At 35.4% G+C, this 27848-nt stretch overlaps 1 long non-coding RNA gene across 4 annotated transcripts in view; it reads right to left on the bottom strand.

Moving 5' to 3' along the window:
- LOC108282650 overlaps positions 1-27848 on the bottom strand; it is an 87334-nt gene that overhangs the window by 4531 nt on the left and 54955 nt on the right. Inside the window, exons 3-4 of one of the 4 annotated variants that reach the window (XR_005195488.1) lie at positions 20395-20461; positions 8866-8898 (exon numbers count right to left, since the gene is read on the bottom strand). The exons of 1 other annotated variant lie outside the window; for it this stretch is intronic. This is a non-coding gene — a long non-coding RNA (uncharacterized LOC108282650). Of the gene's footprint in view, positions 1-8865; positions 8899-20394; positions 20465-27848 lie in introns of those variants that run through there. 2 more of the 4 variants (XR_001816519.2, XR_005195487.1) reach the window with 2 other exon arrangements.

Raw genomic sequence — 27848 nt, 5'->3', positions numbered from 1 at the left:
AAAAAAAAAAAAAAAAAAGTAAGAGCAAGAGGCCAGAATAATTCATGTGGTGATACATGAGGGTTAGAAACATCAGTAAGACCCATCAATTAATAAAACATAGAGGTAAAGAACTCAGATTATTAGTGTAATATATAGATTATCACATATGGAAACATTTATTTATATGTAAATATGTAAAGATGAGTATGTAGACATGTATATCTTTGATAGGTGCAAGGAGGTCCCAAAAGAAATGACACCCCAGCGGAACGTGCACAGTTAGCATCCAAATCCTGTAAAAGGAACCAGAGCTCTTTGGATAAATGGCTCATTCTAGAGCCAGACCTAGAAATACACAAAATGGACACAGCTCATCCCATCATCCTGAAAAATGAGGAGGTATCAAAAAGCAAGACAAACAAGCCAAACAAAAAATGCCTATAGCGATATATCAACAGAACACAGGAGCCAACTGAAAGAGCTCTCAATGGCAAGTGCTGAAACAATTTGAACAAGAAACTGAAGGTTCTATTAGGTTGTAATACAAAATATATGTTGATGAGAACATAATGATATATTATGTGAACAAATAAATATATAAGAAGAGGAGCTAAGACAAATCTCCCATGCAGAACATTTCCAAATGATTTACAAAGATTCTCCATTATCAAGGAGAGGGAGATTAGTCCCCATTTTAAATGTGTGATACATATACTGTCTTCCTTCCAGAGTCCAGTTTAGAAAAAGAAAGGGGAGAACAGTCAGTTAAGAGTGGGGAAACCTGACAAACTCCCCCTCTGACAGGCAATCAAGGTCCACATCAATAGTCATTAATCATGTTGATAGTGTTTCCTCTATTTGATGTGATAAAAATAGCACCTCATCTCTGTGACCTGTGTCCCAAAAACACATAACCTTAGTCTGATCATGAGGTAAACATCAAATAAATTCCAATAGAGGATAGAGGTGTATACTACAAAATATTTCAGTAGTCTTCCAAACTGTCAACATCATCAAAAATGTCACAGAAATTGACACAGCCTGCAGGAGCCTAAGGAGACACGGCATCTAAACATAATATGATATTTTGAATGGACTCCTGAAACAGAAAAGGGACATAGTAAAAACTAAGAAAATCTGAATAAATTAGGGACTTTAATAAAAAACAATATATAAATTCCTGTTTAATAACTGTAATAAATATATTCTACTATGTAAGAAGAAAATACAAGTAGAAACTGGGTATTAGATATACAGGAACTCTCTAATATCAACTCAATTGTTCTATTAATCTAAAACTTTTCTAAACTATAAATATGTTTAAAAATGTCCTTGCAATGGTTCACAACATTCTCTTGGAAACAGGTTCAATGATGCCTGTTCCACTGCCATTTCCCACCCATCTCTCTGTCTGCCCCAGCCACACTGGTGTCCACACTGGTCCTTGAGGATTCTATACCCGCTCGGAAGGACTCACTGTGACTTCTACCTGGAACACTCTACATATGAGCTTAGCTAATATTCTTAGTTCTTCAGGTTTCTGCTAAACAATTTCCTCACAAGAGACAACTTCCGTGACTATTATATACAAAATAAATACTCTCCTCCAATCTGTCTCAGGAATACTCATCATTCATGCTAAGTTTTACTATTCTTCTTCAGATGTATATGTTGGTATATACTTTTATGTTTATTTATGTAAGGTTTGCCTTTTTCCATTAGCATGTAAGCAGCATGTAGGAAGGAATTTCCCTGCTTTATTTACTACTGCGTGCTCAGCATTTAATAAAGGATGTGGTTGACATTCAAAAAATTAATGAAAGAAGCATGCAGTAAGGTGATACATGAATATAGAATCTCTATAAATATGTGTTAGTGTAATATATCTAATATATCTGTAACAATCTTCTAGCAAGGCTTTCGATGTTAATTTTATTCTTGCTCATCTTTAATTTCTGTGAAATTTGCAGATTTAAGTTTACATTTTATATCTGTGCAGCACTTTATAATACTTTCATTATGACAGCTGCACTAGGCATAATGCTGTTTGCAACACAGTGAGGATCACTATCTGGAATATGTAATGTTTAAATGTGACTGAACTGGAATATATAATTTAGCAACATAGTAAAAAATGTGTATGAGCTTGGCATTAAAAATGACAATAAAATATTATTGCCAAGCAGACTGTTAGAACACTTGGAGACTTCTTGAATGTGTGCTAGAAAGAAAATGCTTTACTAATACCCAGTTCATGAACTTTACTACAAAAAAAAAAAAAAAAAAAAAAAAAGAGAGAGAGAGAGAGAAAGAAATGACAACTAGATCACATCATGGTATCACAATTTGATTGTAATATAAAAACCTGGAGGATGTGAGATATGAGAAATAAAATAATATGCTTCCTACTGAGTATTCAAATCTGTTTTAAACGGGAAGTGAACCCATAAAATTCCATTTTAATTTCTTCCAACCGTTTTAGCTGGAGAAAAGCTGTGCTGTCGATTGAATATGCTGAAATTTGTCACGGCATCGACTAAGATATAAAACAAGTAATCTGGAAACACCCATTATTGAAAGACAGCTTTAAACATTGAAAAGTAAGATGTGTATGACTTTTCAATTATTATCATTAGCATTGACTCTATGCAGCTAAGATATTCACATGGAAAAAAAACCAAAAAACAAACAAACAAACAAAAAAAAAAACAAAAAAAACCCCACAATGTTGAATAGCCACTAATATGTTTCTGCATACATATCAAAATTACCTAATATTTATACACACATCTACTTGTTTTTAATGTATTTCAGAGCATGAAGGTTTCAGCAGAAGTTCCAGACTTTAGAATTAGAAAAATCTAGGGGCTCTGAATTACTTAATATATCTGAAATAATTTATGAAACCTTTGTTATAAAACAACAAATTGGTCACTGCATAATATTAGTATTACTTAAGGCATATTGATTAATTATATACTATAATTTTTAAAGGCCATATTTTTATTGGTCAAAAAATATTCATTAAGCATTGATTCTATTATAGGAAATGCCACAGATTATAGGGAAGGTAAATTTTGTAAATAAGTATATTATGCATGAGTATTTTAAGTACTGTATTTATAACAGAGGAATAAGCGTAGTTCCACACAAGATAGCTACTATATATGAGTTCCTGGCAGCCTCTTCTAAACCTACACTTGAGACTGAAGAAAGAATGAATTATATGGTTATAAACTTCCAGCAAACACCATTAGAAAATCAATGGTCTGAGAAACCTTGGAGAAGAAAAAAGAGAATAAAAGTCCAATGACAAGGAAAACCAAAACCAATTGAAATGGGTTGGATGAGAGTCGCGCATTATGCTCTTTACTTCCTCACACATTACCCTGGATATATCAGTACCTGTCCTGTCATGACTATAAGTTAATTATTATGATTGTTTTAAAATATATTCACAAATTCCTTGACGCTCATACCTTCAAGCAGCAGAGTCTAATTCCTTTACCTTGAGTATGACTGAACTTAGTCACTGACTGTGGACAAATACAATAACATGCAAGTAATCATGTATGACCTTAAAGACTTGGTCATGCAAAGTACTGAAGCTTTCTCCCCTTCAAATTCTTCACTCTGGGGAAGTTAGTTGTCATGTCATCAGAAGAAACAAGTAGCCTACAGATTAGATCAGGGAATTATAGTACCTGCCAAGAGCCAGCAAGGACCTGAGGCCTTTTGCCAACAGCCATATGAGTCATCTGGGAAGCCAATCCCTCCGCCTCCTACTGTCCTTCTGTCTATAACCGAATAAGATACACTAAGCCAAACCCACCATTCTAACACGTTCTTAAATTGCTTAGACAGAGACCCTGAGAAACTAAAACTTAGACTTGTAAGTTAAGGAGTAGTACTCTATTTCAAAATAAGTAACTAATAGAGTTCTCCTTTGCTTATTGAAATAGGAGCTCTCCTTAAATGATACACATGTGACCGAACATGGTAATTTATGATGCACAGATACTATCCTAATTTATTTTGTTCTTGGTTTAACATATCTATTTTCAAAAAACATTTTAAATATTGAATATGTTTTACTATTTGCATCTTTTATTTTAGAACATATATGTATTATCTTGGATTAACCAAGATACATACAACTTATATATTTTATACAACCCCCACCTCCCAGGTTCAAGTGATTCTCCTGTCCTAGACTCTCAAATAGCTGGGATTACAGGCCAGCACCACAGCCTCCAGGGTTCAAGCACTTCTCTGGTCTCAACCTCTCGAGTAGCTAGGACTATAGGCAAGCACCACCACACCTGGCTAATTTTTATAATTTTAGCAGAGTCAGGGTTTCATCATGCTGGTCTCAAACTCCTGACCTCAGGAGATCCATCCATCTTGGCCTCCCAAAGTGCTAGGATTGCAGGTGTGAGTCACTGTGCCTGGCCTGAAATACTTTTAGATTTACAGAAAAAAAGTTGCAATGTAATGCAGAGTTTTCATATACCCTGTACATAGTTTCCTTTAATGTTAACACAATACATAAATATCATATACAAACACACACACATACACACACACCCCCCCCACATATCACAGTTGAAAAATATGGGTACATTATTAATTGAATTGTAGACTGTTTGATGTCTACTAGTTCTTTTACTATTGCTCCTTTTTTGTTGCTATTCAAAAATATAATCCACATTGCATTTAGTAATCATGTGTGTAGTAACTCTATGACAGTTTTTTAAAATTAAATTAAATGTTTTATCTTGCTCTCGTGTTTTATAATCTTGATGTGCTTAAAGAGAACTGCTGAGATTTACTGTGTAATTTCTCTCAATTTGGATTTCTCTGACGTTGTTTCAAAATTATATTGGGGTAAGTGATATTTGGAGAGAATTCCATAGAGATAAAATGTCATTCTTAACATATCATATCTGAGCATGCATAATAGCATAATTTTTTACCGGTGATATTAACGTTGATCACGTGGTTAGGGTGGTGACTGCCAAAATTATTTGCTGAAATATTTTTTTGTTTCCATGTTCTATTTTTTTTTTTCTTTTTTGAGACAGAGTCTCACTTTGTTGCCAGGCACCAGGATGGAGTGCAGTGGCACAATCTCGGCTCATTGCAACCTCTGACTCCTAGGTTCAAGCAATTCTCCTGCCTCAGCCTCCCGAGTAGCTGGGACTACAGGCATACACCACCACGCCCAGCTAATTTTTGTATTTTTAGTAGAGACGGGGTTTCACCATGTTGGCCAGGATAGTCTCGATCTCTTTACCTTGTGATCCACCCACCTCGGCCTCCCAAAGTGCTGGGATTACAGGCTTGAGCCACCGCGCCCGGCCTCCATGTTCTTTCTATTATAAGTGAGTTGCTAAGTCCAGCCCACTCTCAAGAGGAGAAGCATTAAGCTATATCTCGAAAGATGGGGGAGTCTTTAAAAGTTGCAGTCATGTATTAAAACCTCCATAAAATTAATGAACATTATGGGAGAGACACTTTGAGGATATGCAAATGTTCCATTTCTGCTTAAAGTTTTACCAACAGATTTTAGCATACATCAGTGATCTCGCTGCTTGCAGTATTATTACTGTACTGTTCTAGTGGTGAATAGTATTTCTCTCATTCCATTTACATTTATTATTTGGATTCTTTTTTTTTTTTTTTGAGATGGAGTCTCCCAGGCTGGAGTGCAGTGGTAGAATCTCCGCTCACTGCAACCTCCACCTCCCAGGTTCAGGCTAGTCTCCTGCCTCAGCCTCCCAAGTAGCTGGGATTACAGATGTGTGTTACCACACCCAGCTAGCTAATTTTTGTATGTTTAGTAGTAGCAGTGTTTTGTCCTGTCGGCCAGACTGATCTAGGACTCCTGACCTCAAGTGATCCACCCACCTCAGGTTCCCAAAGTGCTGGGATTACAGGCATGAGCCACTGCCCTCGGCCTTTAATTGGATTCTTAAGTGAGGAATATTTGCCCTTTCTCCTATTTACTTATGCAATATTTTTTATAATAGTGAAAGCCTTTATATTATTCCTTGTGTTACAATTGAGTGTCATGTTTATTTACATGTCATCAGACTTTTCCAGCTGCAACTATTGAGCCTTCTATCTAGTTGACTCTTTGTCCTTATGACATACACTCCCCCTCCAACTTTCTTACTTTATGGCCTTGCAATATACCTTAGACTCATTTAGTTTTTCTTCAATCTCAGCTCGAGAATCAACCATTTCTCCAAGGAGCCCTAATCACTTTTACTGAAAAACAGTATTTAGAAACAAAGATCTAGACACTGAATGTGATCATCATTATTGGTGTACTACTCCTAGGCCCTCTCAGAGGACAGGGCTAGAAAAAGCATGCATGAATATTAAGCTCCGTATAAACACATGCCTAAAATTGTTTCTGAGTGATTATATGTATACATTAACACAGGCATTTTTCAATATATTCACACATATATACACATATTAATTATATGTGTATATACTTAATACATTCTATATACACATATATAGTTTCTGTATATAAAAAGCATATATACATTTAATATACTAAACGATCAAAATTATTTAACGTAGTAATGTCTTGAAATCAGGTAATATGAGTTCTCCAACTTTGTTCTTATTTCTCAGAGTTGTTTTAGCTATTCTAGTTCCTTTCCATCTCATAAAAAATTTAATATGACATTATTAATACCTATTACAATACTTGCTAGGTTTTCAGTTGAGATTGCATTGAATTTACAGATCTTGGTGAGAATAATCACATCTTAGCAACACTGATTCTTCTAATGCAATAAACAGTAGGTATCTTCCGTTATTTATAATGTTACTAATTTCTTCAGTGTTTTTAGTTTTCAGCATTTAAGTCCTGAACATGTTTTATTAGGTTTAATTGAAGTATCTAAATACTTCAATTTTTCTGGTGTTACATAAATGCTATTTTTAATATCCAGTTCCAGTTCTTTATTTCTAGTATAAAATAATCTAAATGATTTTTGTATGGTAACCTTTTATCCTATGATCTTGCTATTCTAAGGCTTTTTGTTTGTTTTGTCTATTTTTTAAGATTTTCTAAGTATACAATATATTGTTTGTGAAAGAGACAGCTTTGCTTCCTTCTTTCTAGTTGGCTTTTTTTTTTTTTTTTAATTCTAAGTATACAATATATTGTTTGTGAAAGAGACAGCTTTGCTTCCTTCTTTCTAGTTGGCTTTTTTTTTTTTTTTTAAATTTTTCTTCCCTTACTGCATTGGCTAAATACACTGTTAAATAGGAGTAGTGGAAAAGTTGTTGCCTGTTCTTTCCAAGGAAGAAAGAACATAATCCTTGTTAGGGGGATGGCATTCAGCCTCTTACTAATAAATCCAATATCAGCAGTCTATTTTTCAGTCTTTGTAAAGTTAAATTCTCCCTTGTCCTCCTTGTTTGCTGAGAGACTTTTTATCATAAATGATTGTTGAATTTAGTTGAACATTTTTCTGCATACCTTGATATCACCTGATTTTTAAAAAATTTAATATATTTACATGGTAAACTACCTGATAAAGTTTTGAATGCTGAACTAACCAGGTAGCTCTCCGATAAGCTCCATTGATCATGATTTATTATTATGCTATACTACTAGCTTTAGGTGCTCATATTTTGTTGACGATTTTTGTGTCTTTGATCATGTGTTATGAGTCTAGATGTTTATGAATTTTTGTAGTATCTTTGTTTTATTAGAGTAACCCTGGCTTCAGAAAATGAGCTGGAAAGTGCTTTCTTCCTTCTATTTTCTGGAAGACATTGGGTAGGATTATTTTTTTTCTTAAACTTTTAGTAGAATACACAATTGAATCTTCCAGGTGTGTGTTTCCTTTTTTATAAAAAGAAAAAAACTTTTAAACCACAAATTCAACATTAGAGGACTATTTATCTGTATATTCTTGAGATAATTGGTTAGGTAGCTTATTCCAAGGAATTCCTTTTTATTTATTTTTTTTTAATCTAAGCTATCAAATTATGATCATTATACTTCTTATAGAATCCTTTTTTTTTTTTTGCGATGAGTCATGCTTTGTCCCCCAGGCTGGAGTACAGTGTAGCAATCTAGGCTCACTGCAACCACAGTCTCCCAAGTTCAAGCGATTCTTCTGATTCTGCCTCCTGAGTAGCTAGAATTACAGGTGCATGTCACCATGTCCAGCTAATTTTTGCATTTTTAGTAAAGAGGGGTTTCACCATGTTGGTCAGTCTGGTCTCAAACTCCTGGCCTCGTGATCTACTTGTCTTGACCTCCCAAAGTGCTGGGATTAGAGGCATGAGCCATGGTGCCCCACCAGAATCCCCTTTTAACCCTGTAAACTTTGGTATCAGTAGTTACAGTCCCTCTTTCATTTTCAGTGTTAGGTAATTTGCGTCCCCTCCTTTTTTCTTTGTTAGCGTAACTAGAGACTTACTAATTTAACCGAACTTTGAAGGGACCAGTTTTTATTCTCTTGCTCTTTCCACTTTAGTTTCACTTATTTCTGTTTTATTTACAGTTTTATTTCCTTCTGTTCAAGTTATGTTTGATTTGTTTTTCTCTCTAACATTTTTTTAAAATTATAATCTAGGTTCTGGGGTACATGTGCAGATCATGCAGGATTGTTGCATAGGTACATACATGGCAAGGTGGTTTGCTGCCTCCATCCCCCCATCACTTATATCTGATATTTCTCCCATCATTATCCCTCCCCACCCCACCAACCCCCGCTGTCCCTCCCCTAGCCATCCCCACAACTGACTGCAATGTGTGATGCTCCCTTCCCTGAGTCCATGTGTTCTCATTGTTCAACACCCACCTATGAGTGATAACATATGGTGTTTGGTTTTCTGTTCTTGTGAGAATGATGGTTTCCAGATTCATCCATGTCCCTATGAAGGATGCAAACCCATCATTTTGTATGGCTGTGTAGTATTCCATGGTGTATATGTGCCACATTTTCTTTATCCAGTCTATTGATGAGGGACATTTGGGTTGGTTCCAGGTCTTTGCTACTGTAAACAGTGACACAATGAACATGCGTGTGCATGTGGCTTATAATTCTTTGGGTATATACTCAGTAACGGAATTGCTGGGTCAAATGGTATTTCTATTTCTAGGTCCCTGAGGAATTGCCACCTTGTCTTCCACAATGGTTGAACTAATTTATACTCCCACCAACAGTGTAAAAGTGTTCCTATTTCTCCACATCCTCTACAGCATCTGTTGTCTCCAGATTTTTCAATGATCGCCATTCTAACTGGTGTGAGATGATATCTCAATGTGGTTTTGATTTACATTTCTCTAATGACCAGTGATGATGGGGATTTTTTCATATGTTTGTTGGCCTCATCAATGTCTTCTTTTTTAAAGTGTCTGTTCATCTCCTTCACCCACTTTTGAATGGGCTTGTTTGTTTTTTTTCTTGTAAATATGCTTTAGTTCTTTGTAGATTCTGGGTATTAGCCTTTTGTCAGATGGGTAGATTGCAAAAAGTTTTTCCTATTCTGTTGGTTGCTGGTTCACTCTAATGATTGTTGCCTTTGCTGTACAGAAGCTCTGGAGTTTAATTAGATCCCATTTGTCTAGTTTGGCTTTTGTCGCCATTGCTTTTAGTGCTTTATCCATGAAATCCTTGCCTATGCCTATGTCCTGCATGGTTTTGCTTAGGTTTTCTTCTAGGGTTTTTATGGTGTTAGGCCTTATGTTTAGATCTTTAATCCATCTGCAGTTAATTTTAGTGTAAGGTGTCAGGAATGGGTCCAGTTTCTGCTTTCTGCACACTGCTAGCCAATTTTCTCAACACCATTTATTAAACAGGGAATCCTTTCCCCATTGCTTGCTTTTGTCTGGTTTGTCAAAGATCAGATGATTGTAGATGCATGGTGTTGCTTCTGAGGCCTCTGTTCTGTTCCATTGATCTATGTCTCTGTTTTGGTACCAGTATTTTATTTTTTTAATAAATATGGAAGCAAGTCTGATTCAACATTTGATAACCAATCAACTTATTTCACCACATTAAAAAAGTACATAAGAAAATCCAAAATCGAATTTTGAAAACTAGAATGACCATAATGTTTCAGGGAAAGAAAATAACAATACACATTTTATTCACTTTCAATTTTAAGAGTCAGCAGAAATCTAAAGACATCAAGAACATCAAAGTGGGCCCATGTTGTTCCAAATAAGCAGGAAATTTATGTTTTAGACTTTAGGTGCATTCTCCTTTAGAAAGAGACTCATAAATAATACAGGAGACATTCTAAAATATAAGTGAACAAGTACTGTGACAGATTCTCCCACTAACATAAATTTAATTTTTTACTGATTTTAAAATTAAATACATTAATACATTCCTAAAATATCTAGAGATAAGGACTTTCTAAAAGTAAAACATATTATTATTAATTTAAGTTTTAAATATGTAAAATAAGATATAAAATTATAAATACAGCTAATATATATTTAATACATATAAAAATAAATTTTACAGCTGGGTGCTATACCTCATACCTGTAATCCCACCACATTGGGAGGCCGAGGTGGGTGGATCACCTGAGGTCAGGAGTTTGAGACCAGCCTGGCTAGCATGATGAAATCCCATTTCTACTGAAAATATAAAAAAATTAGACAGGAATGGTTGTGTGTGCCTGTGATCCCAGCTACTCAGGAGGCTGAGATAAGATAATTGCTTGAACCTGGAGGGAGAGGTTGCACTGGGCGAAAATCATGCCATTGCACTCCGGCTTGGGCAACAAGAGCAAGACTCCATCTCAAAATAAATAAATGAATAAATAAATAAATAAATAAATAAATTTTACAAAATACATTTAAAACTTAAATACATTTAAAAAGTTTACCGAAAGATAGTTTTAAAATTCTAAAATATATGGGCAGAAATATATCATTGCTGGTAAATGGGAGACTCTATGAATCAATATATCAATGTATCTCCAAATGTTTCACAGTTTTAATATATTTCATTAAAAATGCCCACGTTTTATGGAGATTTATAGTTTATTTCAAAATATCTGTGAACAAAAATACTATGAACAGTCAGTGGCTGAAATATAAAGCCAACCAGTAGTATTTAGCCTACTAGATATAAAGAATCATTATAAATCTATTATAATTAAAACAGACAAGTAAGATAAATAAGCAGGTCTATAAGAAACATAATAAAGAAGTCAACTTAGGAAAATGGTATGACACATAAGATGAAATAAATACTGCTGGGGAAGTCATATATTCATAGGAAAATTTTAAAAAAGGATTTCTAACTATTTTAGTGCTATATATATGTATGTATGTATTTATACACTCATATATTAACAAAGGAAACAAATGTTTACTAAGATGTGGAGGAAGTTGAAATCTTTTATTGATTAAAATGCAAGGTGGTGCAGCCACTGGAAAATAGTATGGAAGTTCCTTAAAAAAATTAAACTACCATATGATCTAGCAATTATTTATCTAAAATAATTGAAGTCAGTACCTCATAGAAATACCTGCACCATTATGTTCATTGTAGCAGTTGGATGTTTGGATTATATCTCTATCTTGGCATATGAAAAGCTTGACTATCCAAAATATAGAAATAATCCAAATATCCATCAAAAGATGAATGGATAAAGCAGATATGTTATATACATGCAATGGAATTGTATTTATTCTTTAAAAAGAAGGTAATCCTACCATTTGTGACAACATGGGTGAACCCAGAAGACACTGTGCTAAGGGAAATAAGTCAGACACAGAAGGACAAATACTGCATGATTTCTCTTATATAAGGTATCTAAAATAATCAAACTCATAAAAGCAGAAGGGTGGCTTCCAGGGTTTGGAGAAGGGGGAATAAATAGTTGTCACTCAGTGACAATAAAGTTTCAGTGATGTAAGAGGAATAAGTTCTAGAGATTTGCTGAAAAACATCATGCCTACGTATTTAACAGTATGGTGTCATTCATTTAAAGATCTGTAAAGAGAATAGATCTCATGTTAAGTGTTGTGATGAATACACACACACAAACACACACATACACAAAGAAACACAAGGAAACAACTTTTGGACATGATGGATATGCTTATTACCTTGATTGTGGCAATGATATTGTGAGTATATGCATAAGGCCAGGCTCACCAAATTGTATATATTAATGTGTGCAATGTTTTTGTATATTAATTATATATCCATAAGCTATTAAAAATGGAATTGAATTTTAAAAATTACCCAGATAAAGACAACTTTGAAAAGCAAAATTTTTAAACTTTACTGGTTTTATATATCTTATAACTCAGAGAAACAAGTGATTTCTTAAATAAAACATTTAAATATGTCACTGGAAGGACAACTTTGAAAGATTCAGTTACATTAAAATTTTAAAAAATTATATTCCAAATGACTGCATATAAAAAGCACATTTCCTTCAAATGGAGGAACAATATTTGAAACTATATAACTAATAGAAATTAAGATACTTATATATATTATTCATCTCTCTATTTAGCTATCTATAACTATCTTTATCTAAAGAACTTCTACAGGCTGGGTGCAGTGGCTCATGCCTGTAATCCCAGCACTTTGGGAGGCCGAGGGGTGTGGATAATTAGGTCAGGAGTTCGAGACCAGCCTGACCAACATGGAGAAATCCTGACTCTACTAAAAATACAAAAAATTAGCCAGGTGTGGTGACATATGCCTATAATCCCAGCTACTGGGGAGGCTGAGGCAGGAGAATCCCTTGAAGCCAGGAGGCAGAGGTTGTGGAGAGCCAAGATCCCACTATTGCACTCTAGCCTGGGTGACAAAGTGAGACTCCATCTTAAAAAAAAAAAAAAAGAATTTCTACAAATTAAGTAAAATAAACTGTCGTGAGAAAGAGTAGAATTTATATAGTTATTTATAGAAGAGGAAATATGAGTAGATCATAGTGTGTGCCTACCTTCTAGGACAGAAATTGCCAAATGTGCTCCCACTCCGCCGCTGTATCATTTCTACCCTTTGTACTTTTTGCAATGGAATCACCAAAGTCAGAGTCTTACCAGAATCATGATTATTCATCTGGAACCCCTAGTCATTCTTTTATCAATTTATAGTCACAAAACCAAATAATTTTGACAAGCTGATGTGAACAGAAGTACCACAAGCAATTTATGGGTCAATTTGTTGAAATAGAAGTTCTATGGATTTTTGTTGTTGTTGTTTATGTTTTATTTTAACTTTCCCTAGAACTGAAATTAAGATGTCATGTCAACTATGTTCAAGAAAAATCCCTATGAGATGATGGGGTCACAAGTAAAAAATAATGTTAGGATGCATGGATGACTTCATGGAACAGAAAAACCTTCCTTCTCCAGACTAGCCATCGATACGGTGAAAGTTTGGCAGAAAAAAAATTAATTTTTATCTTGTTTGAACCAGTTAATAACCTTGTTACAACACCATACCTTAACTAATAATCAGAATGGAGTTATTGAAGTTAACTAAAAGATTTTGGTTGCCGTGACAATCACTTTCATTGAGGTACCAAAGGAGGCAGACAACATAACTACAAAGCCTGCATAAAAGTCCAAATACTGGCCTTCCTTTTTAGCTCTTTGTTGCTTTAACAAAGTAATACAGGTCAGATTAATAGGCTGGAGCAGAGATGGAGGTCATACTGAAAAGGCTTTCTCAGAGTACAGCTGCAATCTAAATTTCCTTAGAATACACTAACTTGGAGACTTGTGGGGCCGTAAATGCCAACTACTTCTATTTTCTGAGCAACAGTCAATGAGATTTTGAAGCCTACACATCATTGTACTTGGACATAAAATACCCGCCAACCCAGGTGCAAAGATCAGATTATGCATACTGTCTGTTCACCCAGCCTACTATTTCAGATGCCCTTGAGGTGGCTGCCATTAAATGAGTATAGATGTCAGTAAATAAGTCATCCAAGCTGAAGAACTACTCTAGGTAGATGTTTGATTATATCGTTGTTTCTTTCACATGTATCTGAATGGAAACAGATAAATCCAAAACCTCTTGGGTTTTTGATGAAATTTTCTTATCCAAACACCTTAGCTTCCAAGATTGATGGTTGAATCCTCAGACAAACCTAAGCCTAAAACCCTGAACCAATAGAGGACTGGCAATTAAACTCTACCACAGCAAGAAAGAAACATTCTGCAAAGTTTATTTTAGATGTGGGAATAGTGGACAAGAGAGATCCTGTCATGCAGGTTCCTATAAAGAAGTTACTCCAACATTGAGAAAAGTAGGTCTCGTAATACCTATCCAGGAAGATTTTGTTATCTAAGACTCCGTTATGTACCCTTTCCCCTCTTTTGACAATTGGGTTGTTACTTCAGTTACTCTATACGGGAGGGCAGAGGGTGGTTAGAGTGGATGTCTTTGTCTTTTGATTTCTTGATTACCAAACTATGAGGATTTATATTCAAACCTTTGGGTAACATTACACATCCAAAGAGAATAACATGAGCAAAGCAGCAGGAATTTGGTGGAAAGGAATAGGAAACAAGATAATAATGAGGCAAAGAATATATGATGCCAGTCGTGTAAGATCCCACTCTCAGCTGATATTGAATACATGTATATGTACCATGTCAATTCAGAAGGCCAGGGATAAATTTATCTTAAAGAGTCAAAAACACCAAAATACTTCTGTAAACATACAAATGTTTAGAATCAATTGCAATCTTGCTATTCCAATTATAGCTACTTCAACTGAATTTAGGCAGTTTGCACTCTCATAGCTGTCGGAATGCAGTAGGTGCTTTAATTTCTAAGTTTGTATACCATCGTTGTGTAATGAGATGTACATCACATGTGGGGTTGGAGGACCATGGTACAAGTCCCAATTCTGTTACCCACTAATGCATAATAAACTTGGGCAAGTTAACCTCTCTAAAATAAATTACTGCATCAAAATAGTGGGATAATGATACTACCTTTCTTCTTAGACTTACTGTAAGGATTACTTAATCTAAATTCCTTGGCATATCTTTCACATGAAAAACACTATTTGCTAGAGATCTCCTTTGAAAAAGGCAGATCATTTCATAGTCTTGCTCCCACTTGGCAATTTGCCAAGCAACAGCATTGAAAATTCCTACCAAATGCAAATGTTTAAATCTATAACATTTTTTAAATTGAGAATACAAGGGCCCTTAATGAGGTTGAAGACGTAATAAACAAAAGTTTCATTTTCATGGCACTCATTATACCTTCTGTTAATTGCTGATTCATAAATACCAGCCAAATACCCTGTTGAAAAAGTACAGTTTATAACTTACAAAAACGGACACCACCACCCTGAAAGAGTCTTAGTAGCCTATAGGAGAGAGAAGGTCAAATACTCCATCCATACACATTCACACACATTTAAGTCACTGAATATTACTTAATGAAAATGTAATGTAGCCAAAATGTAATGTTTCATTTTTCCATTGCTCTCATCCTTCACACAAATATACTTTGGATCATGAAACAGTTAAAAAATTCAATGGTATATCTCTTGAATTTCTATTCTAACTATTACAATTCTACATTCTGGGAAATATACACATGAAAAAATGGACTCTGTGGAACAATAAAACAATTCATTATTCTTTTTGTCTTTCAATCTATTATATAGTTTATTTATTTATTAACAAAATAAAGCAAAGCTTTAAAGAAAAATAAAAATAAAATATTTGAAGGTAATATTTTGTAGCAAATACATTATAGAATTCAGAATAATTTTATTGCTTTACTCTTCAATGTACATATGACCTTGTTATTTTATATTTAAAATATATATATGCATGTGTCCCTGCTATTGACCAAGAGAAAACCAAAACCAAAAGCAAAATCAACTTTGAATTTTGCAGCATTATAAAGTTTGTCTTACACGTGATCCTTTCTAAAGGCGGAGGATTTAGCTACCTTAATTGGCAACTTCAGGCTCTGGTGACTTGTCTAATCTACATTTAGTTTCCCACGGATAACATTCTGAGGCGTCTCATCAATCATGCCCCCAACATGTTTTCTTTATTTTAACGTGTCCAACTTACTTGTTAGTTTATTTTTAAAAGCCCTTTTATCTCACCTGTTTCAGAAAAAGCTTCTAGAAGAGCTATCAAGCTATTTAATGAATTTGTTACTTTCCATGAAGTCACTCTATATCCACCTGACTGATGTTGAAATGACTGACTGCTTCTCTCAGTGTTGAAAACTGAAATGCCAAGATCTAAGGTAAGCTCTGCTTATGCCATAGTGTATTGGCACTTGTCACCTCCAGCTTGTTTCTCTCCAGGAAGTTGGCAGAGTATTATCAGATAAATCTCTTCATATAATTTCACAGAAACTGAGCTTTATCATTAGCCAGGATACACTGAATTTGTAGGAAAAAAAATCAATATATAGGCTTAAGTTGTCTCAGTTATTGTGACTGCTACATGCTTTGGATTTTGTGCACTTAAATCAAGATATGACTGTTTATATTGTCTTTTTGTGGAATTCTTATTTTACCTTTCAAGTAAAATTGTAATAAAAATTGTAACTCTTATTGGAGGTAAGTGAACTTTCTAGGATTGAAAAAATATTATACTCTAGCCACCTGTAAAATTTAAAGTAGAATTTAGTTCCATCTTTCAAATAAAATCTTTCATGCATTAAAATTCATAACTGATATTATGTTATATAATATCAGATATATAGCATGAAAGTGCAATGGTTACAAAGAGCTAACAATTCATTAATCATTGGCCAGTCAGGGGTAATACTTATTAAATAAAAAATAACATAATGATTAATACAAAATAATAATAATTATCTGACACTTTAATATTCTTAAATTACTTGAAATATAGCTTAAATTTATTTTCTTACACTGCAGATTTAAGGCATACAAGTTTCAGGTGCTTGTAAACATCTCAGATTTAGCAAACTCTATGATTTAGCCAATATAATAACCTATGTAAATAAATAAGTTATAACATTTGGATATGTCATATCAAAAAATTACAGAAGAGAATAAAATTGAGTAGAAATCACATCCAAAGTCTAATAGAAAATGATTTGTCATTTTGGGATTCTCTAAATTAAAAATAAATATATGTGATTCCTTACATTGAAAATAAACTGAATCTGTAATTAAACTGACATAATTTATTCTAGGATACAAAATCATCAGCGAAGGCTAGAGTTTGAAATAAGTATTAATCAGAGTGCCAAATCCAAAGTAAAATAAAGTATTGCACAGGCATTTAGAAAGAAAATTCATAGAAATTAGAGGGAAAAAAGAACAATCTCTTCAATAAACCACCAAAACTCAGTGACAGATTTAACGGACAATTGAAGATTTGAGCAAAAGTAATATGATCCTAAAATTGTCTTTGAATCTAAATTGGCTTTGATTAGAAAGACAAAAGGAAGATTGTATGAAAGTTATAAGGAATATGGAGCATTTTATCTATTAATTCTCCTGTATTCTTCTAAATTGCACATCTGTGCGCGCTCACACACACACACACACACACACACACACACACACACACAAAAGGAGCTAGTACCATTCCTTCTGAAACTATTCCAAACTATACAAAAGGAGGGAATCCTCCTTAACTCATTTTATGAGACCAACATCATCCTGATACCAAAACCTGGCAGAGACACAACTAAAAAAAAATTTCAGGCCAATATCTATGATGAACATTGTTACAAAAATCTTTAATAAAATACTGGCAAACCAAATGCAGCAGGACATCAAAAAACTTATCTATCACAATCAAGTAGGCTTCATCCCTTGGAGGCAGGGCTGGTTCAACATAGGCAGATCTAAAAGCATAACCTGTCACATAATAGAAGCAAAGACAAAAACCACGTGATTATCTCAAAGATGCAGAGAAGGCCTTCGACAAAATTCAACAGCCCTTTATGATAAAAACTCTTAATAAACTAGATATCGATGGAACATATCTCAAAATAATAAAAGCTATTTATGACAAACCCACAGCCAATAGCATACCAAATGGGCAAAAAAACTGGAAGCATTCCCTTTGAAAACTGGCATTAGACAAGACTGCCCACTCTCACCATTTCTATTCAACACAGTATTGGAAATTCTAGCCAGAGCAATCAGGCAAGAAAAAGAAATAAGAGTATTCAATGAGAAAAAAAGTCAAATTGTCTCTATTTGAAGATGACATGATTATATATTTTGGAGACTCCATCATCTCAGCCCAAAATCTCCTTAACCTGATAAGCAACCTCAGCAAAGTCTCAGGATACAAAGTCAATGTGCAAAAATCACAAACATTCCTGAACACCAATAACAGACAAACAGCAAAATCATGAACAAACTCCCATTCACAATTGCTACAAAGAGAACGAAATACCTAGGAATACAACTAACAAGGGACATAAAGGAACTCTTCAAGGAGAACTACAAACTACTGCTCAAGGAAATAAGGGACGACACAAACAGATGGAAAAACATTCCATGCTCGTGGTTAGGAACAATCATTATTGTGAAAATGGCAATACTGCCAAAAGTAATTTACAAATTCAATGCTATCCCCATCAAGATGCCCTTAACCTTCTTAACAGAACCGGAAAAAGCCACCTTAAACTTCATATGAAAACAAGCCCGCATAGCCAAGACAATCCTAAGCAAAAAGAACAAAGCTGAAAGCATCATGCTACCTGACTTCAAACCGTACTATAATGCTACTGTAATCAAAACAGCATGGTACTGGTACCAAAACTGGTACCAGCATGGTTCTGGTACCAGAACAGAGGTCTCTGTTCTGTTCCATTGGTGTATATCTCTGTTACAGAACTAATGCCACACATCTACAACCATCTGATCTTTGACAAACTGGACAAAAACAAGCAATGGGAAAAGGATTCCCTGTTTAATAAATGGTGTTGGGAAAATTGGCTAGCCATGTGCAGAAAGTTAAAACTCCACCCATTCCTTACACCTTATACAAAAATCAACTCCAGATGAATTAAAGATTTAAACACATTTAAACATAAGACCTAACACCATGAAAACTCTAGAAGAAAACTTAGGCAATACCATTCAGGACATGGGCATAGGCAAGGGCTTCATGACTAAAACACCAAAAACAATGACAACAAAAGCCAAAATAGACAAATGGGATCTAATTAAATTTAAGAGCTTCTGCACAGCAAAAGAAACAGTCATTAGAGTGAACTGGCCACCAACAGAATGGGAAAAAAAATTTTGCAATCTACCCATCTGACAAGGGGCTAATATCCAGAATCTACAAAGAACTAAAACAGATTTACAAGAAAAAAACAACCAACCTCATCAAAAAGTGGGTGAAAGATATGAGCAGACACTTTTTAAAAAAAGACATTAATGAGGCCAACAAACATGAAAAAATACTCATCATCACTGGTCATTAGAGAAATGCAAATCAAAACCACGCTGAGATACCATCTCACTCCAGTTAGAATAGCAATCATTAAAAAATCTCGAGACAACTGATGCTGGAGAAGATGTGAAGAAATAGGAACACTTTTACACTGTTGGTGGGACTATAAATTAGTTCAACCATTATGGAAGACAGTGTAATTATTCTTCAGGGATCTAGAAATAGAAATAGCATTTGACCCAGCAATCCCATTACTGGGTATATACCCAAAAGATATAAATTGTTCTATTATAAATACACATGCACACATATGTTCATTGTGGCACTGTTTATAATAGTAAAGACTTGGAACCACCCAAATGCCCATCAACAATAGGCTGTATAAAGAAAATGTGGCACATATACACCATGGAACACTGTGCAACCATAAAAACGGATGAGTTAATGTCCCTTACAGAGACATGAATGAATCTGGAAACCATCATTCTCAGCAAACTGACACAAGAACAGATAACCAAACACAGCATGTTCTCACTCATAAGTGGGTGTTGAACAATGAGAACACATGGACACAGGGAAGGGAACATTACACACTGGGGTGTTTTGGGGGGGTTGGGGAGGAATAATAGGGGGTGGGAAGATTAGGGAGGGGTAACATTAGGAGAAGTATCTAATGTTGGTGAGGGGGGATGTAGGCAGCAAACCACATGGCATGTGTTTGCTTATGTAACAATCCTCCTAGATCTGCACTTGTACCCCAAAACTTAAAGTAAAATAAAAAAAATAATAATTTCAAAAATAAATAAAATGCTTCCAATGAAGCAAATAAAAATAGTAAATGGAAGTCACTGGTAGGATAAGATCTGTGCTTACTTATTTTACATTGTAAAGTAGAAATGTAGTTTACATCTTGTATGTAGTTTAAAAATAATTACTAATCATTTTACCACAATATCTTCTAGAAAAAATGTTATTTTATTAATTCCCCAGATAAATACCTGAGCTCACATCTCACAAACCATGACACATCTGTACCTTCATTGTTTTCAGGATTCCCAGTGTAACCTGCTGGATGGGAGATAACCTAGTAAATGTTATAATGTAATTCTCAGAATCATTATTTTTCCAAATACGAGGAGTTGAGTAGTGAAAAATAAAAAATAAGCAAATGTAGTGAATACATTTCCTTGGTATAGGGAAAAAGGATAAACATGTCCTGGTATATGGAAAAGAGTTCCCCAGGAAAAAGGTACACGCCTTCAAACTGGCACTGTCATAGAAGGACCTAAAGAAACCCTTTGGGCCTTTGGCAGCCTAACTTTATCTGCTGAGAAAAGAGTCTAAATATGAATTTGGAAGCAATTCTAGTAATTTCAATTTCTTCATTGATGACTTCCTTATTTACCTTCTTCTGTAACTTAGTAGGAGAATCTGAGGCCATAGGTATAAATTCAAATTCTGGCCATATACTTAGGACAACCTAAAACAAGTGCTAGCAAATTGTTTTGGAATTAACTAATTTTATAAGTGAATACCATTATTGGTTGGCAAACTTTTCACAAGAAAAAACATTTTAGAAACTGTTTTGTTGTTGTTTTGTTTTAAAAATCTGAATCATCATATTCAACACACACTTCACATAGTAAAGAAAATTATCCATTTTATATAAATGCAATTTAATTTTTCAGTCCTATTAAAAGATATAATACAAACATAGGACAAAGTTAAATGAGACTTAATCCTGAAAACATATCAGGCTTAACTCATAAGGACAAATATTGTTGTGGAAATAATCAAGAAATTCTAGGAAAAAAATAATAGATTGCTCTTTAGAATCATACTGTTCAAATAACAAATGACCACATTTTAGAAAGAACCATGGATCCAGACAGGTTACATTAGGATTGTAAGCCCAAAAGTATCTGAGACAGGTCTCAATCAATTTAGAAGTTTATTTTGCCAAGGTTAAGGGCATGCCCAGAAGGGAAAAAAAAAAAAAAAAATCAGAGAAGCAGTCTGAGGTCTTCGCCTTTCTCTAAAGATGAATTTGAGGGCTTCAATATTTAAGAGGGAAAATGGGCTGGAGGGGAAAGAGTGGGGGTATTGTAATCCACAAGTTGCAAGATCAAAGAAGCAAATAAGGAAATAGTCAGCTCATGCTCACTCAGTAAATCAGCACTTTACATAAGATGAACAGAGAGTAGCTACCTTTGGGAATACTTAACTTTTTATCTGTAGGTATCTGCTTAGGAACAAAAAGAAAGTTGCAGCAAAACTCAGTTTTCACCTTATTTTTTTTCCTTTTGGAATAGTGAATTGGAGTCCTTAATTTTTAGTTTTCTTTCTCAGGATAATATTACAAAACAAACAAACAATCAAAAAAAATTATGTGGTTTCTTTAGGTTAAAGGAAAGCAGATCTTTTCATGCTTAGGGTTATTATATCTAAATAAAAACTAAAAATAATGCCAAATATTCTATCTTTAATAAACTGAAAACCTAAAGACAGTTTGCCGTTAAATTGTAACTCTGCTCATTAATGCATTTTGACTCATTTAAGCTTTTTTGTTTATTTTGTTAGGATGTTCTTTCTCACCCATTTAGAAATCACTATATGTGTTGACAGTGTTTGAACAAGTATAGTGAGTCTTCTGAAAGTATATTGTATATTTTTCCTACAAATATACAGTTTAAATATCCAGTTTAAATTATACATATTTCAAATTCACATAGCCACAAGATATTTGTGTTAAATTCCATATGATAAATCGTTAACTAGTAATCTTTGTATTTAAAAATATATATATCTTGAATATTTATTCCTGAATATATTACCCTTTTCTTTCTTTTTTTAAAATTGTACTTTAGGTTCTGGGGTACATGTGCAGATCATGCAGGATTGTTGCATAGGTACACACATGGCAAGGTGGTTTGCTGCCTCCATCCTCCCATCACCTAAATCTAGCGTTTTTCCCCAAGTTATCCCTCCCCAGCCTTTAACAAACAGTGGCAGGTTTATTTGATTTATGCTCAAAGTATTCACTCTTTTAGGTATATTTAATCACAAGTGACAAATCCAGGCAAAAAGACCTTTTCAAATTCAAATCTTAGCTGGTGTTAGATGCCAGATTTTTAATTTGATTCCCAATTATGCTCTGTCGAATCACTCTGTAGTCCCTTGCTTTGGATTCCAATGTCTGGGAAATATAGTCTCATGAAAGTTATAGAAATCTTCAACTTCCCAAGCAGAAAAAGAGGCATATGAATAAGAACCTTTCCATTCTCTGGTTGTCCCTCACTTTTTTTTTTAATAAGAAGCATGTTTCATCCCCTGAATCACACAAGCATTGATGCTTTTACACTGCATTGGTTAGAGCGTGCTCAGTGGGACATCATGGTTGCAGGAGGGGGTGGAAAAGTTACCAATATGACAGAAGGGATAAGAGTGTCATAGCTGGTTTAAAAAATCATAATTCTTGCTTGGGGCTATGCACTGAGCTAAGGCAAAGGGTAGCAGAGAGGGAAGGAGAAATAACGTATAGAAACAACAATCATCTTCCATACACCCTTATTCTCCTTAAGATCCCAACACAGCCTATGAAGTCCATTTGTACAAATCTTGTTAAACTAATGAAGAACTAAAGATTAATTTATTGGCATATCTGAATCTTTATCTATCAAACATTAAAATTACATTCAAAATGGCTTAAATTTATTATTTGAATCATGTTTAAACTGTTAGTAGCCCTGTGTCATTAAATATAATTCACATTAAGCTATGGACACTCAAACTAGTGAAAAATATGTTGAATAAAAGCAATTTCTGTATTTGAGGTATAGATCCATGATTTCTGGTATTTGCATTTGCAAGCCTTTGCCATTTGCAACATTTTGTGTATATTGCATAGTGATTTGATTAATGAACTCTATAGTTTTCTCCAATTAAACTGAAATACACATATGGCTAACCCTGATACTGTAGTCTAATTTAATGCTAATTAGATTTATCTGTCTACTAAGTAAGGCACTCAAACATATCCTTTTTCATTTCCCTCTTGGGGATAAAAAAGTTTTATATCAAAATGCCAACATTTTAGAAGCGGTGAAAAGCCTGAAAATGTTTGTAGGATTTTCCAACAAATGACTCTTCTTTTAAATGTTTCAGATACACATTAAAAAGAAAATGATTATTAGCATCAACAATTTATATGGTGTATTTCTAAGTAAACATTTAATTATATCAGCTCAAGGAAAATTTTGGGTTTCATATAATATGTGGATTATAGAGGCAATAAATATTTTGCCTCTATAGACAAAGTGACATTTTAACCAATGAAGGGTTGGATGCTGAACAGCATGACATTTCTGCCTTCTGTTAAGATCAAAGTGACAACTCTGTCCTTTCATTTGGATTTACAGACTATAGGTAGGTGATGATCCTTAACATCTGTGCATTATTTACACTCCAAAGAAAATTGCCATAAATAGATGATGAGATACCAACCCTCTGTGTTGGTAAATGTTGCTGTAACTAAATTTGCATTGACTACTCTTGAAGTCATTTAACATTTTATCATTTCAAAATAACTTATGGATAATACAGTATCATTTCATAATAAAGTACTGTTCCTTTTCACAGCGCAGTTATTCTTCACTGCAGGGTCTGCACACTTATTAGGTAGATTTGGTAAGAGCCTAGTAATCAGGAGCAGAGAAAGTGGATTTGTAGCCACACTGTAGCATTTCAAAGCTCTATAAGCTCAGGAACTTTATTTAACCAGTCTGAAACTCACTTTGTTTGTTTGTTTTGTTTTTTGAGACAGAGTTTCGCTCTTCTTGCCTAGGCTGGAGTGAATGGCATGATCTCAGCTCACTGCAGCCTCTGACTCTTGGGTTCAAGTAATTCTCTTGCCTCAGCCTCCCAAGTAGCTGGGATTACAAGTGTCCGCCACCATAACAGTGCTTTCCCATCCTCCCCAAATCCAGTATCATTAATTACAGAAATCCTTCTTGAATATGTAAATATCCAACTTGCATCTCTGCTATATGAATCCATTTACAGCAATTGTCCCGGTCCCTGCTTAATTCCACTCCGTGTTTATTTACAGTGTGATCTTTGTATTTTGCCTTCATTTATACATACCATTTTATCTTTTTATTTAATGATGGAATTCAGCTTTCTTGACTTGGCAAAGCATGATTTACAAACTATAAAGGCTTTTGGCTAAATGGCAATAGTGTTCTCAATTCTTTACCCTATCTCTTCATCATAGACGAAGTATAGTTGCCCTAGTTTTGGGGGTATGTCATGTGACTTGCTTTGGCCAATAGTAAATGGATGGAAGCGACAATTTACCAGTTCATCTTAAGCCTGAGGAGTCTCGTGTTTTCCTACTTTCCTTCTCCTGTATGTTCCTCAGCCAGAAGACCATTTTTCTTCTAGACTCATTACCCCAAGAAAAGGATGAGAGAAATCTGGAACCAAACTCACCCCAACTTCTGCAGCCTTATGCAAAGGTGACTACAGATTTGCAGTGAGAACTGTCAAGCCAAACCCATCCTCAGCCAAGCAAACTGTAGATAGTTGTCTGATAATAAGTGCTTGTTTTTTGAGATGCCTTGCTATCCAGCAATAGCTAAGTGATACAGCTTGTTTTACGGGCTGAATTGTGTCCCCTCAATATTTTTATGTTGAAGTCTTAAGTACCTCAGTCTGTGACTGTATTTGGAGATAGGGCCTTTAAAGTAGTAACTAATGTAAAATGAGGTCATTTGTATGGGCTCTATTCTAAGGTTACTGACATTTGTATAAGGCAAGTTGACTAGAACACAAATACACACAGAGGAAGCACAATGTGAAGACATAGGGTCATTTGAAAGGCAATGAGAGAGACTGCAGAATAACACCAAACCTGCCTTGCCTTAATTTTAATTTATAGGCTCCAGAACTGCAAGAAAATATATTTCTGTTGTTTAAGCTACCCAGTTTATGGTACTTGTTAGTAAAACAAAATAAAACAGTGTCATTCACTACCTTTATCTTTCTAAATATATTTTATAATCCATACCTAGTTTCCATATGTGAAGTGACTCAGGTTAGGCTACATGGCTGATGTTCAGCTTCCCCATTGTGTTTGTTGATTGACTACATCTGAGGAAACTCACACGGTGCCCTTAGCAGGCAACTTAGGTAATGAAAAGCCACAATTGCCTATTTAAAAATAAATTAATTAACATTAAATTTAATTATAACTCAAGTTATTTAATCACACTATCTCCATTCCAATTTCTTAATAGTTAAATGTGGCTAGTGGCTATTATATTGGAGAGCACAAATTTACAGATATTTCCATATTCACAGAAACTTTATTGAGCAGGATGGGGCTACAGAATCAAAGGTCATACAAGGAGATTTAAAACTATTATTCTTAGATTTTATAGCCTTAATTATAGAACAATCCAGGGTATTTTTAGAAGAAAATCTAATAAGATCTCAGCTTTGGACATCATTAAGATGGCAGAATAGGGGGTCACCACAGAAAGTCCAAGTAGTAACTTTTAAAAGATAAAAGTACCTTTGTGAAAATTCTAAATCTTGGGAATGAGACTGAGACACCCACATGGACCACAAAACCCAAAATATGCATTAGAAGAGTAAGAGAAATTATCTCACTCTGAGCTCATTGCTCCAATTCCAAGTCAACAATGCACCACACAGAGAGAATTCCCCTAAGAACACAGTTTCTAAAGTTATAAAAGAGAACCCATATGGTACATGCAGCTTTCCCAGTACTTTGGGGCACTTCTTAAGAGGCCCAATATTGCTTCACTTCACAGGGAACACTGGTGGAAACTGTAAGATTAGACTGCCTGGAGTCAGGTAGAAACAAAGAAAAGGGGTTGGGCTCACAGGGACCAGAACTTTGGTGGTAGCTCAGTGTTCCTGCTAACAGTGGTGTCCACTCAGAGATGCACCAATAGCACAGCCTATCCACAAAGCCACTCTGGCCAAACCCAGAAATTCAGTGGACAGTCCCATTGACTTGAATCCCTAACCAAGAACCCACCTACCCAACCTTAGAGCATACCCCAAAGCTCTGCCTAAGAAGAGAGGCAAGCCTTAATAATGCATTTCTATGGAACATAGCCTCTGGACTCGCCAGAGTCCACCTAACCTCAGAGCCTAGCACACAGCCCTGTCTAACTGAAGATGTAAAACAGCTTTACTACCAGGAAGGGGATGTAGCCTGCAACACTGGCTGACCAGAGGTGATCACAGTGCTCAGCCATCAGCTCCACTGGACCTGAGAGCAAAGGCAGTGGCCCAACCCAACTAGTGAACCTGACAAAAAACTTCACGTCTGTGGTTGTCATCAGCTGTCCTAACAAGAGAGCCAGGCTAGACTAAATCGTGAAAGTCTAGCCTGCCAAAATCACATGTAAAGTCCTGAAGCAGAGGTTGTATCCCCAAATGCACAGACACCAACACAAGAACACAAGCAATGAAGAAGCAGAAAATTATGATAATACCATAAGAAAACAATGAATCCCTAATGATAGACCTCAAAGAAGTAGATATCTACGAAAGGACTGATAAATATTTAAGAAAAAAATCTGACTTCTGCCAAATGGCTGAATAGGAAGAGCTCTGGAGTGTAGTTCCCAGTGAGAGTGGTGTAGAAGGCGAGTGATCTCCGCATTTCCAACCAAGATACCAGGTTCATCTCAATGGGACTGGTTGGACAGTGGGTGTAGCCCAAGGAGGAAAAACCAAGACAGGATGGGGCACTGCCTCACCAAGGAAGTGCAACAGGCCAGAGGGCACTCCCTCCTACCCAACAGATGCTACTGGGGACTTTTCTGGCCACTCCAGAGACCTGGCTCCAATGCTGCGCTTCTCCCCTGGTTTTTGCAGCACACAGAACAGGAGATTCTTGCATGCCAAAAGGTGCCGTGGGTTTCCAACACAAATCTGGGTGGCTGATTCACCCAGTGCTGTGAGTTGCCAGCACAAAGTCTGAGCAGCCATTTTGGTTGGCGCCTGTAGCCCCTGTGAGACAGAGTCACCCATACCCCAGAGAGAAAGGGGGCTGAAGACAGGAAGCCCAGGTGAGCTGGCTCCGCAGGTCCCACCACCACAGAGACCAGCCACTGAATCCCACTGGCTTGGGATTTTTGCAGCCAGCCCAGCAGTTTGAGCTCAACCCAGGACAATCGCACTCCACTGGGGGATGGGCATCTGCCATTACCGAGGCAGCTCTACCATACCTGTGTAAACAAAAGCACAAAGAAGTTTGCACAGCAGCTGGTGGGAGCCCCCAGCAGCTCAACAACACCTCTGCATGCAGACTGTGACTAGACTCCCTCCTTGCTGGGCAGGGCTTCTCTGAAAAAAGGTAGCAGCCTGTCAGGGACTTATGAATACAGTCACACCTCCCCAGGACAGAACGCCT

This window comes from Cebus imitator, unplaced genomic scaffold, assembly GCF_001604975.1.
Source record: "Cebus imitator isolate Cc_AM_T3 unplaced genomic scaffold, Cebus_imitator-1.0 Scaffold247, whole genome shotgun sequence".
NCBI classification, from domain to species: Eukaryota; Metazoa; Chordata; class Mammalia; order Primates; family Cebidae; genus Cebus; species Cebus imitator.
The sequence above is the reverse complement of the archived record's forward strand: the minus strand, read 5'-3'. Positions and strand labels throughout refer to the sequence as shown.